Source organism: Sarcophilus harrisii, chromosome 3 (genome assembly GCF_902635505.1).
Source record: "Sarcophilus harrisii chromosome 3, mSarHar1.11, whole genome shotgun sequence".
In the NCBI taxonomy this organism is placed as follows: Eukaryota; Metazoa; Chordata; class Mammalia; order Dasyuromorphia; family Dasyuridae; genus Sarcophilus; species Sarcophilus harrisii.
The window spans coordinates 74,008,164-74,026,726 of record NC_045428.1 but is presented as its reverse complement, the minus strand read 5'-3'; the positions used below and the strand labels follow the sequence as shown (position 1 = coordinate 74,026,726).

General features: G+C 33.8%; 1 pseudogene; it reads right to left on the bottom strand.

The window, feature by feature from the left end:
- Positions 1-16,387: 16,387 nt before the first annotated feature.
- LOC111720244 lies at positions 16,388-16,948 on the bottom strand (annotated as a pseudogene).
- Between the last annotated feature and the right edge of the window lie 1,615 nt (positions 16,949-18,563).

The window sequence follows — 18,563 nt, the reverse complement described above, 5'->3', positions numbered from 1 at the left end:
TATTTAGAGCTAATTTATTACCTTAGAATGACAGCATTTAAGTTAGAAGGTACCTTATCAGTTACCTAGTCCAATCCATGAAGACATGGACTCCCCACTATAACATAACAGATATGTTTGTCTAGCTTCTCATTGAAGACTTTCAAAGAAATAACCCAAAATTTCTTAGGGTATCACCTTCTACTTTTGAATTGTTCTAATTGACTAATTGTTAATGAGGGTTTTTTGTTTGTTTTTCCTGTGACTTCAAGCCTAAATTAGCCTCTTTGTAACTTCTACCCATTGTTCCCAGTACTGCATTGTGAAAACAAATGAATTAGATCTGTATCTCTCTCTACATGCTAATCATTCAAACTCTTCAGTGGTAGAGAGTGATCATATCCTTTTCTTCCCTAATCTTCATTTCTCTAGTCTAAAACTGTTCAATCCATTCAGGTGATTCTCATATCTTGAACTCAAGGTCCTTCTCCTTTCCAAATGAATGATATATATCTTTTGTTCATCTTTCTCACATTTTATTTTATTCTCTATATAAAATGCAAAATATTGGAAACTAAAAAAGAGTTTTGAGAAGATTTTTTTAATGATCATATTCTATAACCCCTTTAATTTTTATAGTGAATAATACAGAAAGAATGAAATTGAGGAAACATTTGTCATGAGGATAATATAATCACTATTTTTATTAAATTCAAGTTTAATCAGAATAATACTTTAACCATAATGTAGTAATGATATTTGTAGTAGAAGGAAGAAAGTGTTTTTACATTGTCTATGTTACTTTTCAAATATTCATGAATTCTAAAGTAAGTTTCTGTCAGTTAACAGGATTGTTATCTCAGAATTTTGAAGACTTGGAGAACTTCATGTTACATTCCAAAGCATTTCTAACTTGGAAAACAACATTAGGCAAAGGAGTTAACAGGACAAATCTACAAATACTGATTGAATAGCTCCTAGATAATAGGCTTTTGGTCCTAGGTGCTGTGGCTATCAACATTAAAGAAATAGAAGAATTGAACCCAGTTCTGGACACATTTACAAAGTCAAAAGCTCTACACAAATTCAGGGGATTATTCTATTCTTGTATTCATAATTTGATCAATAAGTATTTATGAAGAGATAACACTCATTAAAGCAGCAGTATATAAAAAGAAAGCAAATGAACCTGTCAGTTGCATTGCATAATAAATTCACCTACTGTGAATTTATTAAGTGCTTACTATGTCATTGGCAGCATGCTAAGCACTGGGAATGGAAACTTAAAAGGCAGTTGCTGATCTTCAAGGAGCTCATAGTCTAATGGGAGAAGCAAGATATTATCCCTCTCCCCGCCAAAATGGTTAGTCATGAAAATCTTGATCTGGCTTCTAATTCCAGTTTTTTTAGATTTTAGCAGATCAAAAGTTTTCAACAAGTTGAACAAAATATCATTGTATTATATTGTCTTTATTATGTTAATTTTGCATAGTTATTTTTAAGTTACCTACTTCTAGATCTAAATATGAAATACTGGGGAAATGGCAACACTGTTGAATTAAATGCTAATTCATGTGAGTTTCATTCTTTTTTTTTTTTTTTTTTGTGGTTAAGTTCATGCCTAATTTAAAAAAAAAGACTTTTCTTTGCCTGGCATTGTCCCCTAGAGTTTTTACAAATATGACCATGCAGTGATTACAGATGTTAGCATTTTAATAACAAAGTACTGCTTTGTAAAAACCAAACTTGGCACTTGATATAAATAAATATGTAAAAATGAACCAACCAGGCTTGATGCCTAGAAAATACATCATTTCTCAAATGGGAGTAAACAGAAAACCAAATCTACCAATTTCAAGTTGGGGTAAATATTGTTTATATGCTTAGGTGATATTAAAGTGAGCCAGTGAATGTGATGTCAAGCCTGATGTCCCATGTGCAGATTCCACTTGACCATTAAGAATGAAGTTTAACAGATGGATGGAAACTTTGGCATGTTTCTCCTCAGCAATCCAAATGAAGAGATGTGAAATGAAATCCAAGACATTCTAACCTCTGGTCTTATCTACCAACTCCAACAGCTGGTCCAAATATGAAGGCCAATTTATCCAGTTTGGATGGTAATTTGAAAACTATTGAGTTTCAGTAACGAGGCTTTTCCAAATGGTGGAATTTGGAATGTCTCAAAAATCTTAGTGTAGTTTTCCCAATTAACAACTTCAAAATGCCCTAAGATTTTTGGGGAACCCTTTATTTTTGAAGAATAAATTCTATAAGAGGGATATAATCCCTAACTCTGGATTATCATCAACCTCTATCTTTCAAACTGTAGGCATCCCTCTAGCTCTTTTTTGGCTCCTTTACTTCCTTTCTCTCTACCACCTTTCTTGTAGGAATTTCATCAGCTCCTCTGGATTCATTTATTATTCCCATGCAGATTACTCCCAAATAGTTATATGTAGCCCTCATTTCTCAGCTTAACTTTAGGTACACATTATTAGTTTCTTATTGTGATTTTTAAATGACATTCTATACATCTTTCAAACTCAACAAGTCGAAAGTGGATCTTTTCTTTCCTCTTCCCACCCAAACACATCTCTTCCTTATACACAACTTTCCATCATTCACCACTTTGCCTTTCTACAGTCTGTCTCTATGTTTGATAAATACCTGCTTATATCTATTCTTTCAAATCCCTTAATTCCCCTTAAGACTCAGCTCAGGTACCATCTCCTTTAAGAAACTTTTGCTTATCTCACTCCCTCTTGTTCCTCTCCTTGAAATGCATTTTGTACTTATTTTATCCCTTACTCTTATCCCCACCCATTTTTGCTAGAGTGTAAATTCTTTTGAAGGTAGAGAGAACTTCATTTATATCTTTGTTTCCTCAGTTCTCATTATCTAGACTAGTGTCTGGTACATAATTGATGTATAATAAGTGGTTGTTTCATTATATTGAAGTTTATAATAATATTGGGTACTTTAAAATATGAAATCTCATGCCATCATTTATGGGAGTCTAGTAGAAAGCACACATTCATGGGTATTAAATAAAAGGATGTTTTGAATGTGGTAGGCAGTTACATTTTTATCCATTTCAGTAAATACTTAAATGAAGAAAAATATTGTACATATTTTACAGCATAGGTCAGAGATTTAAATGTAGTACTCACTGGACTTTCTCATGCTGTGTCTGCATGGGACACTGATTAAGCAATGTTTATTTCATTCAACTTTTTTTTTTTTTTTTTCAAAAAGTGAACAGAGGGAATAATTTAGACTCATTTGCTTCTATGGGCTTGAATCTAAAGATCTGCAGGTTAAATTATAAATATATATGCTAGGGAACCTAGCAACAAGATGGGGAACAGAATAACAAGAGTCTGCATTAATCTTGGGATCCTTCATCTTGTACCTTGCACACAATGCCCCATTTGCATAGGCAACAAGTCTGCGCAAAGGCAAGTCTTGTGCAAATCTGACCCTTGTGGTCTTTGGCTGGTTGGATCTCGGTCAGCTCACTCTTGGGAATGGATGTCGAGCCTCCCGTGTGAGTTCTGCCTCACTGGCTAATGGTCTGGGGTACACACCCTGTTGATACATCAGGACAGGCATCGAGCATGCACCAAATTGAGATCGCCCCCACTGTCTCAGGAGTTGGGCTCCTGGATACACAAGCTAAATACATACTCATTGCTGGGGCATTTTGGCAAGGGCAGCTGAGAGGGGGATAAGTACAGCACGGCAGAGGGAGAGAGAGGAAGCAGGAAACAGAAGGGGCAAGATGATATAACCAAGCAATAAAACTTATCTAACTGCATAAGTGGTGTTTGACTGCTCTATCATATCTGGAGATGTCCGAAGGTCATAAAGGCTCCAATAATTGTGGGTTAGTGCTCAGACTCCAGCTGGTGTCAGCAGGTCTGCACTAGCTGAGGACCCCAACTTGTATATAAAAATTCAAAGTTAGTTACAGTCAATCAACAGTCAGTGAACAAATATTTGTAAGTGACTATCATGTACCAGGTGGAACACCAAAAAATGGTTGCTATTCTCAAGGAATTTATGCTTGAATGCTCCTCGTTTTTATGACCTGTTTCCCAATGGGTTGAATACCCTGGTGCTGGACTATTTTCTTTTCCCGTTACATGGTTCCTGTATGGACCCATAGGATCATGTTAGTGAAGATATCCCATATTTATGTATTCTATTTCCATATCATTGAACATTCTGTTAGTCTGGAATGTGATGATAATAATAATAGTTAATATTTACATAGTGCTTTCAGATTTGCAAATCATTCTTTCTCTCTCTATATATATGATCTTATTTGATTCTCATAATACATCTGTGATATGTGTTATTATGCCCATTTTACAAATGAGAAAACTGGGGCTAAGAAAGGTAAAGTCAGAGTCCCTCAGCTAAAAAGTATGGGAATCAAGGTTTGAACTTAAGTCTTCTTGACTCTAAATCTTATGTTTTATCCACTAAGTTATCTAAGTTAATGAGTTATAAATCTGTATTCTGCTCTAAATTTCTGTTAATATTCAGAATGTCTGTGGAAGCTCATGCTTAGCTGGGTTCAAGACCTAAGTCAGAGAGAGTGGATGAGGAGGATATGGCCAATATTGGAAACAATTAAGCCATTTATGGTTTTCATAAGATAATAGCATGTCAATTCCCTCTTTTCCCTTCCCCAACCTAGAAATTGTTCTTAGACTTAATGAAACTTTGTCCAGTTCCATTTTTATACATAGAAAGGCTCTCTAAATTACCTGATGTCAGCTTTCATTAGTCTCTTCCTTTTCTCATCTATTTCCTTTGTTATACCATTGTCTTTGATTCTTGTGACCAGAGTCTTTTAGGTTCCAAGTCTGAAAAGTTTTTTAATATCCACTCAGTCCTCCAAATTCTTGATCACTTGATCACATTGAAAACTATTTATTTATTTTTGCTGAGGCAAATTGGGTTAAGTGACTTGCCCACGGTCACACAGCTAGGAAACATCAAGTGTCTGAGGTCAGATTTGAACTCAGATCCTCTTGACTTCAGGGCTGGTGCTCTATCCACTGCACCACCTAGCTGCCTCTGAAAACTATTTATTATCCTCTTTTCTGTTTTGTTATATTATTTCTTTGTCCTCCTCCTACTCATTTTTCTGCTTTTCCTAAGTTCTAAGGCTTCTTACCACCCATGCCTATCCTCTTAAATTATGGGTTTCCCACAAGGCTCTGCTTTGGGTGCTCTTCTTTTTTTCCATGTTATTCTCTCAATGGTCTCATCAACTCACATTGATTCCATGTGTCCTGTTTTATCCTCTTTCCCAAGCTATTCCCACCTTACTAATGATGTATTCATTTTTCTAATTTGATAACCCTACAATAGTCTTAAATCAACATGTCCATAATACAACTAAGATATTCCAACAAGCATACCAAATCTATGCTCTTTTCCTAACTTTCCCATTCCATTCTTTTATTCACCTAAGTTCACAGTCTTTCATTCTCACATTTTCAGTATTCTTCAGCCCTCTGTATCCATCAATGATTAGTCATGTTAGTTCTAACATCACAGTATCTCTAACATCCAACTATTTTTCTAAACACATATAGCCACTAAGTTAATTCTTGCCTTTACACCTTTATCTGGACAACTACTTTTACTTTCTAATTATTCTTCCTGCCTGCTTTTTGGGATTTGCAGCTCTCTTCAAATCATAGCTCATGAACCACTTCCTCCACCTAATTATCTATTAATAAGCAGTTACTAAGCACTTACTCTATATTAGGCACCTAGATAGCCAGGTAGTGCCTGGGGGATACAAAGAAAAAGCAAAAATAGTCACTGCCCTCAAGAAGCTTACAATGTACTGAGGGTGACAAGACATGTGAATAATTATCCACATGTGAATAATTATCCACAAGCTAAGTACAGAGGGAAGGTAATTTTAGGCACAAAGTCAATAATAGCTGACTGACCTAGGAACAGCCTTCTGTAAGAACCAAACTTTGAGATGAATTTCCTGACTCAATTCTTCTGCAATGATGGAAAGATGACACAATTGACATTATCCCCCCAAAATTGACAAGAACTATAGCACATTCTTTTTAACTTGTCTGAAAAGAGTTGCCATCTTCTCCCAAAAAAATACAAACAATGGGAACCAAATAGTGGTTTAGCCAATAGCCAATCTCAAAGACCCACCTGCAAAAATTGAATCAGTTTTACTAGATAACTTTAAGTAGATAACTTTTACTGGATAATATAAAGGTACCATTTTTCATCATGTGTTCTGCACTGTCAGAAGCCATTTTTCATCATGTGTTCTGCACTGTCAGAAGCCACTCTGAATTGAAGAGAAAATGAAAGGTGCACTGAGAGAAAGCTGCTGATTTAGAAGTTTTACCTTATGATTTGAAACTCCCCCCTCCATTTAAGGCCCAAGAAGTATTTCAGTATATTTAATAATTATTCTCATGACTGAATGGAAAATTTGAAGGAGGGGACTAAGTGGCAAGTGTCCTTAAAGCTGTCACAGCAAAGAAAGAAGAACTGAATGGGGAAGAGTTTGGCTTGGGGGAGTGGAAATGAAATAGAACAAAAAAGGTAACTTAAAATTCTTTTTAATTTTCAGGGCATTACAGGGCTGACATATTTCTACAGATATTGTTTTTAGCATCAAACATAATTCCTCTGAAATTTAGCATTTGAAAATGATTCCTTTAATCCAGGCACTTATATGTATAGCTTTGAGATTCAGTAAATTTACTCTTCCTGGAGAGGAAGTACTTACATTTTCTTTTTTTCCTGAAGTAGATTGTGAAAAGAACGTTATAGACTTAACAAATGATTAAACATGCCACCTACTTTTATGAACTTTCCCTAACTGTATAGCTTTGCACTCCAAAGGCACAGAAAAGACATGATTGTCCCTTTTATTCCTAGCCCCACAAGACTTTTCTTTTTAGAATGTTAGAACTCTTTTTAATTGTCTTATATTGAAAGCATTGAGAAAATAAAGATAATTTTAATTAATATCTTTTTGTATGTTATCTAGAATTTATAAGTTCAGAGTTGTTTAAGGCCCCTGTTATAATCATCATTATTCCTATTTAAAACATAAATGGAATGTAACCAGTAAAATATAAGCACACAGACTTGAACCCAAGTTTTCCTGATTTAGAGACCAGTTTTCTCACCACTGTACAATAGTGCTTGCCAAAATAATATGACTAATATACCTGATTTCTTTTCCAGTGTTGAATTTTCTGATAACCATTCATCTTATTTATTAATATATTCTTTATTATTATTAAACAACAAAGAATATATTAATAATCTTTTGCCAAAGATGACAAAATATTAGGATAATCAATGCTCAAGGGATTGTAGAAAAGCAGAAAATCAGGCATACTAATACACTACAGGTGGAATTGTGAATTGATTCAGTCATTCTAGAAAACAATTTTCAGTTTCACAAACAAAGTGACTAAAATACCTCTTACAAGAAATTCCATTGCTAGGTTTGTTCCTCAATGAGAATAATAGCAATAACAACAACAACAACAAAACAACAATATCACAGTCTTATATTTTCTACCATATCTATAACAGCACCTTTTGTAAAAGCAAAGGAGTAGAAGTGCTATTTGGTGAATAGCTAAATATAATATGCTATACAAAGGGTCATCAATAGATGATTACAGAGAAGTATGGGGAAATATAAGTACTAATGTAAATTTAAAAAAAGCAGAAATAGGGAAATATATAAACAATGACTATAACAAATTAAATGGAAAGAATAATGAAAAATCAAAACTGAATTTTGTGCAATTAAATATAATGACCAAGTTTGACATAAAAAAATTATAAAAATTGGCTTTCCTCTCTATTTTGCAGAAATAGGTGTCTGTAAGTAGGGAAACACCACATATGCTATTGGACTTGGGAAATCTGTGGATTAGTTTTGTGGAATTGTCTTTTTTTTCTTCATTATAAGTGATAGCTTTCTGGGAAAGGAAGAGAGATATATATTAAGAAAGAAAAGGAAGTCATAGGAAAATAAAAGAACAAATAATTTTGAGAAAATATTTTGACAGATATTTAGAAAATTAAAAAAAAAATTCTACTCCTAAGTTTATCTTTGGATATAAAGGTAAAATGACTAATATATAACCATTCTGTTAAATGTAACGAGTTAAAGCATAATTTTAATTTTTGAAAAAACATGTTACTGTTTATTAGGTAATATAATATTAAATCTGACTATTCTATCAAGAATGTGTTGATGATTTTACCACTCTAGGAAGAGTATACTTTTATGACAACCTTTAATTTTAATCATTTTCCCAAGGTAAATATTTTAATAAAAATCACAAAAACAGGTCTGTATTTTAATTTCATTTACAGAAGAAATCTGCTACACAACCTCCCTATTGATAGCTTGTCAGAATAAATATCTCAAAAGTGCCAAAAAAACTTTCACTGAGTTTTAGAGAGTGTCAAATTTTAATGGAGAAGGCAGCAAGGTGTTCATACAGTAAGGTAACTTTTTCTTTTTTATTTTCAGCTCCAGTTTTTTAGGTTTGGAGCCTGAAGAGAATATCTAAAACTATATTTCTCTGGCCTGCGCTGCCAGAATTAACATATAAGAAGAAATAGTCAGACTTGCATTTTATTGAGCAATGCAAAAAATCTGTTTGAGGTAAATAGTCTTCTTTATGATTCAGTTGTTCTTTTTTGTCAATTTAAAATCTGTCAATTGCATAGAACAACAACAACAACAAAAGGAAAGTTCTCTACAAAAAAAAAAAAAGAATTAAACATTAATTTCTTGGATTTTTCCACTTTTATTAGAAGTTTTAACCTAACCATGAAAATAAACCCTGACCATCATGTTTAGGTCTCATTTAATTCAATTCCACAAACAATTACTAAGCATCTGTTATTTATAAGACCCCAATATGCGCTAAGAGATAGAAAGAAACAATCCCTGCCTTCAAGACTCTTAACATTCTATTGTGTAAATATGATATATATCAAAGAAGATGCAAATTTTATAAAAATTAAATATAAAATAATTTTAGTAGAGAAAGTGCTAATATTTTCTATCAGAGAATAGGAAGGGCATCCTGTAGGTAGTCACAACTGATCAGAGATGACTACAAGGGACTACCAGAGATAAAGTGCACCTAATGCAAATGATTATGCTTGACCTAATTATGCATGGCCTTTCCTCCCTATTTCTTCTTGCTCAAATTCTAGCTAAAGCAGCAGGTCACCTGGATGACTACAAGAGACAACATATGCCAGGTAAGTCAAAGTACCACCTTGACCAACATTTCCCCTAAAATTGTAATGGAGAAAGACCACACCCATGAGCTCAAGAACTTTGGGAATATGAATACATTTCTACTTCCCTAACAACCAGACTTCATTCCAGTCCTCATAGCCATTTTTAAGGGTAGAAATCATTGTGGAAGAGAACCCATCTTCCTTATCACCATCAGCAACAATTACTGATCAATTGCCATCAATGGACAATTGGTATAGAGTAGCAGCAACCCCCTAGATCTATATCCCTGCTTTATACCTCTTGGATTGACTAAGATGATAGGAAAAGATAATGATAAATGTTGGAGGGGATGTAGGAAAACTGGGACATTACTACATTGTTGGTGGAGTTGTGAAATGATACAACCATTATGGAAAACAATTTGGGCTATCAAACTGTGTATATCCTTTGATCCAGTGGCGTCTCTATTGGGTCTGCATCCTAAAGAAATTATCAAAAAAGGAAAAGGACCCACATGTGAAAAAATGTTTGTAGTAACCCTTCTTATAGTGGCAAAGAATTGGTGACTGAATAGAAGATCAACAGTGAGGGAATGGTTGATATATGAGTGTAATGGAATATTATTGTTGTATATGAAATCATGAGAAAGCTGATTTCATAAAAGCCTGAAAAGATTTACAAGAACTGATGCCAAGTGAAGTGAATAGAATCAAGAGAACATTGTATATAATAACAATAAGATTATATGATAAACAACTGTGACATACTTGGCCCTTTTCAACAATGAAGTGATTCAAGGCAATTCCAAAAGATTTGTGATGGAAAGAGCCATCTGCATCCAGAGCAAGGACTATGAAGATTAAATATGGATCACAACATAATATTTTCACCTTTGTTGTTATTATTGTTGTTTATTTGCTTTTGTTTTTTTTCTAGTTCTCCCCTCTTTTGATCTGATTTTTCTTGTGCAGCTTAATATATTAGGAAATATTTTTAGAAGGATTATACATATGTAACCTATATTGAATTATTTGCTGTCTAGGAGAGGGAGGCAGGGAGAAAAAAAAAATGGAACACGAGGTTTTGCAATGGTGAATGTTGAAAACTATCTTTGCATATATTTTGAAAAATAAAAAAAAAACTATTATTATTTTTTAAAAAGGAGTTGGTTAAATTGATCATTAATGAACAGAACCAGCTATACCCAGCAAAAGAACACTGGGAAATAAATGAGTGTGGATCATAAAATAGCATTTCTACTCTTGCTGTTATTGTTTGCTTGCATTCTTGTTTTTCTTCCCAGGTTATTTTTACCTTCTTTCTAAATCCAATTTTTCTTGTGCATCAAGATAAGTATATAAATATGTATACATATATTATATTTAACATATACTTTAACATATTTAACATGTATGGGACTACCTGCCATCTAGAGGAGGGAGTAGAAGGAAGGAGGGGAAAAGATCAAACAGAAGTTTTTGCAAGGGTCACTGTTGAAAAATTACCCATGATATGTTTTGTCAATAAAAATGTATAATAAAAAAGGAATTGGTTAGTCCAAAAGAAAGATTGGGGTAGATTTGAGTATGATGTGCCTGTTAAAAACATGATTGTCTAGAAAAAGGTAAAAAAGTTGTAATGTAACTGTGCTATAATGAAGTGTGATAGCAAGAAATAGTCAGAGGAATTAGATGGGGTAGAGGGCTGGTAGTTCTGAAAACTCTCTTGTATTGGGACTGGATTAAAGAAGGAATCATATATACATACAAACATATTTATTTGTTTAAAATGCAAAACATGTATATTTATATATATATATATATATATATATATATATATATAAGAAATATCTGTCTTCCAAGAAATAAGGGGAGGAGTAATAGGATAAGGAGGGTTATAGAAAGGTATATGTATCAAAAGGAGTAGGATAAGATATGTAATAGGAAAGGAATACACATGGAGGGAAAGGAAGTCATAACATAAAAGTGAGATACAGAAGAGTATTTAATGGGAGTGGGATAAGGAATGCAGATTAATAGGGAAAAGGTAGTGGGAAAAATTTGAGGGAAGGTTAAATAAAGCAAGGCAAGTAAGAAGTAAAGTGGAAGAGTTGGCAGGAATAGAAAATAAGAGATATAAATAAACATGATAATAATGATCAGGAGAATTTATTAGGAAAAAAAGTAAAGATAATAATCATTGATCTCAGACAAAGTCAAACTTAAAGACTATTCAATCAAGAAAGAAATCTACTTTTTATGTTTGCCATATTAATATTGTTTTAGATGTATGTGTATGTATGCATGTAGGTATGTATGTATGTGTGCATGTACATATGTGTATGTATATGTATGTCAGTGCCTGGATATGTGTGTGTATACTACTATGAATGTATGTATACATAATTATATCTCCTTTATTTTCAGCCTGATTGAGGGAGGGGAAAGGGTAAAAAAGAGTTAAATAAAAATGTACATACAGCACAGTATAAAAGAAAACCTATAAGAAAGCAAAGAAAAAATGGACAGTTATAAATACAATGTCTTCTGTTATTCTTTATTCTTTCTTGAAGTGGAAATTTTGAATCCTCCCTAATGTTCTGCTGGGCCAGTTTTTTGTTTATTTTTCTTTTCCTGTCTTTATTTAGATAAAAAGTGACTTTATTTATTTTCTTATTTTTCATTTAAATTTTAAACAAATACATTAAAATTATGGAAAAGAAATGAAAATTATGAAAAATGAATTAACAGATTGTTAAAAGGCACAATAATATTGAAGGAAGTAATTTCTTATAAATCAGAACTGAAGAAATGGTAAAAGATACTATTCCTACTCCTACGCCTATTCTTATTCATATTCCTATTTACTACTACTTCTGTGCCACCACCATTACCACCATAAATAACAGAGAGAAATCTTCCAGGAAGCCCAATTCAGTTCAGTGTGATAGACATCTAGTGATTTGAATGTTTTTGATGATGCCACAAACATCTAGGGTAAACTTTTATGGAGTTTCCTCTTTTAAAACTACTCTAGGCTTCCACTAGTATAGATAAATTGAACATTTGAGCCTCTGTGTAATGTAATGCTAAAGGGAGTTGCTTTATAAGTTAACTTTTCAATTCACAGTAGTGATTAATATATAACCATAAATATAATTGTGCTGCAGTAAATAAACTCCTCTGAACACTTTTGAAGAAATATTTCCTGGTTCTAATTTCTATGCATTGCTCCTTAATAATAACCAATTTAAAAAATGACATTTAGAGTATTTCTTAACCTTATCTAAGTCTAAGTAAATTGAGAGGTAAATGATCTTGAAAAGGATCTGGAATATAAAAGATGAGGAAGTAAAGAGGAATGGCTTTAAAATACTTGGGGTCTTAGTGAAATCTAGTGCTTCTAATATTAAAATTGTTCATCATATTCTTTGACTTGGTAAATTTAGTTAATATAGTTAAGATGTCTACTACTCAGTTGTAAATGTGAAGCTTGAACTTATGAAGAGAACAGGACTCACCTAGAATATCTTCTCATCCAGATGTATGTATGCATATCATTTACATAAAATCTATTATTTGACACAAAGGTTAAGGGAGATAAGTAAGGAAGACTATAGAAAGAGACAAGAGGATCCAGGACAGAGTTTTGAAGTACACTTATACTTAAGGATAGGCAATGGTTGATAAAAGAGCAAAAGAAATTGAGGAGCTGGACAAAAAATAGAGAAATTTTGAGTTGTAGAATTAAGAGAACTATGAGACAATAGTAGGATAGAAGAGAGAGTATATAACATTTTAGACAAAGGATTGCTTATAAGGAAGGTGCAAAATAAAAGAGGAGAGAGCCTAATAAAGGGTTCCACATTTAGCAAGTGAGGAATCACTGACAAATTTGAGCAAATAATTTTGTAGTATGTTGGAGTCGAACATAAGTTTTCACACAATTAGATTGTACCTAATGAAGTGTGACCCCTTCTAATCTAGAGAAGGAGTTGTGGAACAACTTGATGGTTCTTGGAGGAAAAAAAAAAAAAACTATCTTCACTTCTTGGAGAGAAGATAAAAAAAAAATCTTTCTTCCCAAAATTGGACTTGATATCTTGTACTAAATCTACTAACCAATTAGGAGACACTATAACAAGTAGAAAGTAAATACTCAATAGAGATAGTGCAAAAGATTATGATTCCTGGCAGCTGAGAAGACAATTACTTGTGAATTTTAAGTGGAATTTATCCTGCAAATCAGGATTTGAGCTGCAAAGAGAGCCCAGGGACTCCAACCATCTGACTTGTTTTATAGAGAATAGCCCAAGGATGTAAAAGACAAAGCAGAATCTCTGTGTCAATGAATACAATATTTTAATCACTTTTAAGCATATTTTTAGCATAAAGTCATTTTGAAAAATAAGAAATTCCATAAAATAGAAAAAAGATATAAAATAATATAGGAGAAAATGAGGAAGAAGAAATTTGTGGGGCTGGGGAAAGGGGAAAGTTCATCTCATGTGCTCCTAATAATTTGGGGCTAGTCCTGAGTTGTTTTTTATTTTATTTTATAGCCTTTTATTTACAAAATATATGCATGGGTAATTTTTCAGCATTGACCATTGCAAAACCTTTTGCTACAATTTTTTACCTCCTTCCTCCCTCCCCCTCTCCCAGATGGCAGGTTGACCAATACATGTTAAATATGTTAAAGTATAAGTTAAATACAATATATGTATACATGTCCATATAGTTATTTTGCTGTACAAAAAGAATCGGACTTTGAAATAGTATACAATTAATCTTTGAAGGAAATCAAAAAATGAACGTGAACAAAAATAGAGTCATTAGAAATTCTATGAAGTGGTTCATACTCATTTCCCAGAATTCTTTCACTGGGTGTAGCTGGTTCAATTAATTCATTATTGAACAAATAGAACTGATTTGGTTCATCTCGTTGAAGAGAGTCACATCACATCCATCAGAATCGATCATCATATGGTATTGATGTTGAAGTATATAATGATCTCCTGGTCCTGCTCATTTCACTCAGCATCATGTAAGTCTCCCCAGGCCTCTCTGAAATCATTCTCCTGGTCATTTCTTACAGAACAATAATATTCCATAATATTCATATAACACAATTTATTCAGCCATTCTCCAATTGATGGACATCCACTCAGTTTCCAGTTTCTGCCACTACAAAGAGGGCTGCCACAAGCATTTTTGCATATACAGGTCCCTTTCCCTTCTTTAAGATCTCTTTGGGATATAAGTCCAATAGTAACACTGCTGGATCAAAGCATATACACAATTTGATAACTTTTTGAGCATAGTTCCAAATCGCTCTCCAGAATGGCTGGATGTATTCACAATTTCACCAACAATGTATCAGTGTCCCAGTTTTCCCACATCCCCTCCGACATTCTGCATTAGCTTTCCCTTAGACCTGGGGTTTTTAACTATTTTTATGTCAAATTCCTTTGGTATTCTGGTGAAATGTAGGGCTCCCTTTCAAAATGTTTGTTGCCTACATTCATCATGAAAAGAAATGTGAAATTTCAATTGGAGGTAAGTGAAAATACTTCACTTACCCCAAGGACTACATCTTGTCTAGAGGATACAAAACATTTTAGTAGAAGCATATTCCAGTGGGCATGTCAGATTAAATCTTGGGGGTGAGGTGGAGAGAAGACAGCTCATTTTATCACAGGTCAAGATATCAACAACTATTTGTAACCACATTCTTCTGTCACACACCCCTACCTTATCAGGCACATATGCCTAAATGGGCATACACTTTCCAAAATGGCAGCAATACCTCACAGTAGCAAGAAACTTTCATGGCTTTAAGCAAGCCCTGTAGTCTAGAAAGGAAATATGGTAGAACTTTGGAGTTCTGTTTCCCATTTACTCTCTGTGATCTTGATAAGATGTACTCTGTGTCTTAGTTTCCTTATTTACATAAAACAAGGGGACCTTCCCTCAGTCACAGGTATATGATTCCAGTGTTCCTAATTCAAAACCCTTTTCTCGCATAGCACTACCCCCTCTTTTAAAGGGATGCTAAAGAGCCAGCTGCTCAATAAATAGAATACTGGATCTGGAATCAGATAGATCTAAATTCAAATTAGCCTCAGACACTTAATTTGTGCTTAGGAAATTCACTTTATTTCTCTTTGCCTTAATCAATTGGAGAAGGAAATGGGAAACTACTCCACTACCTTTGCCAACACAACCCCATAGATAATACTGGAATGCTTTTGGTCCACAGGATGATAAAGAGTCAGGTGATTCGATAACAAAGTGAGGGAAGGATGAAAGGAATTAACAGTTGCCCACTCCTCCTAAATTTATCTGTTTTAGTGAGGAACACTTTAATATTATTTGAGACTTAGACATTCAAGCTGAAAAAAGATGGAGAGCTGAAGATTGGGAACCTCTTAAGTGAGACTTCAGAGTGAAGGTTGCATTAAGGAAATGAGAAATAGGGGATCTCTGGGGTGGGAGTGATTAAGTGAGTCAGAGTCAGGAATGTCACTTTTAACCAAAAGTCCTTTGCCTTGATGGGGGTAGAATCTTCTTTTTTGCATTTCACTTGGTTGGATAGCAGCAGGGGTTGGCCTGGGATAACCACCTCTAATGGCACAGCTCCTTTCAGGTTCTTTCCCACTGTGAGTTTCTTTTAGTTCCAAGGCTTCATTTGAGTTGCAAAACAACTCGTAGGGATAGTGACCTCAGGTCTGGAGGTTGAAGTAGTCTCCATTCATTATCTTCTTTTTAACTATGGGGGTGCTGCCAGAATTTGTGGACAATGCACACTTATTACTCTCAATGGATGGCTATGAATTGTGACCTCCATTTCTGTAGAAATTTTCTCCCAACCACTGGTGTCTTCTAGGCACATATAAATATATTAAAGCTTCAATGTCCAAAGACTTGCCCACTGAAGCTTTCCAGGATACCAGTTCATGTCCCCCATGCAGAAACCATTGCACGTATAGTTGTAGTGTATTGTAATATGTGTATTGTAGTGTGTAGTATGTAGTATTGTAGTGTGAACTCTTGGAACTCATAAGGAAAGGATACACTTTGTTACATGGTGATGGCCTCATTGAGGTATTCAATCTTCCACCTAGATCAGGTGTTGTGGGTCTGCAAGGACATCTATGTGGTCAGTATATCATTCAGAGTGGGGATGACGTTGGTCATATGTTCTGACCTTATAAATAGCCATAGTGGACTTGGACATGAGCAGGTGGTAGTGAGGTAACCCAAGTTACCTCAAGAAGGGCAAGTCTTTGTCAGTAGGCAAAATAGCTTGTTCAGTTCAGCGGAGTATGTGCAGATAACAGATTTGGCCATTACAGATTTCAGAAAATCAAACTAGTCATATTCCTCAGGATAATCTTTTTTGGGATGGAATAGTTATTGATGTAAGTAAGTTAACTGTGGGTACAGACACCTGAATCAAGGGCTTTCTTTTTCACTTCCCAGCCAGCTAATATTGCCTGATGAGGCAAATTGGGTATCATCCATGTTTAACAAATCATCTGGAAAATTATTTCCTTTGCAATTTCCATAGATCTGAAAATTTCTGGCCCAGTGGGGGTTCCAGATGTGACAGCGATTCTTGCAGTAGGCCCCAGGAATGCAATTTTGTGCATTCAATCTGTGTATACATGACACTTTTAAGCATTTCAAAATGATTTCTAATCCTATCATCTTTTCAGCACTTTCTCTGAAGATGATAGAATTAGGGGACTCTGTATTAGTGTGTGAAAATGACAGAATTATGGGAACCTGTGTCAGTGTGTGAAGATGACAGAATTAGGGGAACCCATACCAGTGTGCTAACTGGGTTCCTATAATTCACAATTTCATTATAGTGTTTCCTTTCTAATCCTATTTTTTAATCATATGCACTTAAAAACATAATTTCAAGAAGGGATCCATGGGCTTTGCCAAATGATCAATGACACTTGAGGTAGCATGGTATCATTGGACTAAAATCAAAATATATGAATTCTAGACATACTCTGTTTTCCTTCATTGGTTTTCTGGACTTGACAAATTACTTAGGTATTCAAAAGATATTTGGTGATATGGGATTGAAGCTAAAGAGAGTAATTGGGGTGACTATATAGATAGGAAATTTTCTGCACAGCAATACTAGTTGAACCCATGAGAACTGATGAGATTATGAAATGAGATAGCATGGGGAGATAAAATATGCTGTTTAAAACAGAGCAATACAACACTACTTCATTACCATGAGAAATTCAAAATAGGTTATTCTTAATGATCCTGGATATGTGAGGCATCTTTTGCAATGAAATGATAAAAACTTATATCATTCTTGGCTGCAAAAATCTAGCTCCTGTTAAATATCTAGTAAGAAAGAACTTAATTTCTACAATTATATATCAGAAATTTGCCATATTTCATAAACTAACAGATGGGAAACCTACATATTATAGATATAGATCTTGAAACATACTTGAAAACTCATTAGACTTATTATACTAAAATAAGAGTATTATAATAAACAAAATTTCCTGAACATTATATCGATCTGTCAATTTTGAGAACATTTTCAATAGGTGCTATTTTACTAACTAGTCATAATTTTCCAACTATTTTAAGTGAAAAGAAGTCAAAATATAGACAGTTTAAGCTATAAAAATCATGTGGGCATTAGATGAAGTGTTTAATCATCTCTGTAATGCTCTTGCTATTGAGTTGTCCCACAGATATTTTTAGTGGATTCACACAAGATTTATAGCTTAATCCTTTTGTCCAATTACAAGCATTTCATTTACCTATACAATAGTTCACAGAAGATAGTGACCTCTCTGTGGATCATTTCTATGTGAACTCACATGCCATGAGAGATATGTATCAGAAATGATAATGGTAAATAATTCTAATATTGTAATGACAATAATACCAATTAACATACATATGTATGTATTTAAAGTTTGAAAATTTCTTTACATATATTATCTTTTAAAAACTGTAACAAACTTGTGAAGTTGAGGCTGTATTAGTGTTTCCATTTTATAACTGAGAATAGCACTTGATAAGAGCTAGTTCTTTATTTGTATTATTGATGCTTTAGTTTTGTTTTATTTTAATGGCTATCAGGACATAGATTTTTTAAAAGTAAATTATTGTTTTCTGACACTTATTTATGTTCAGGCTCTCTAATATTTGCAAATCCCTTAATAAGGGAAAGGGTTTTCAAAGAAGCAAGCATGAGGTGGACAAAATCAGAGCTTCCTCAGCTTTTCTTACTC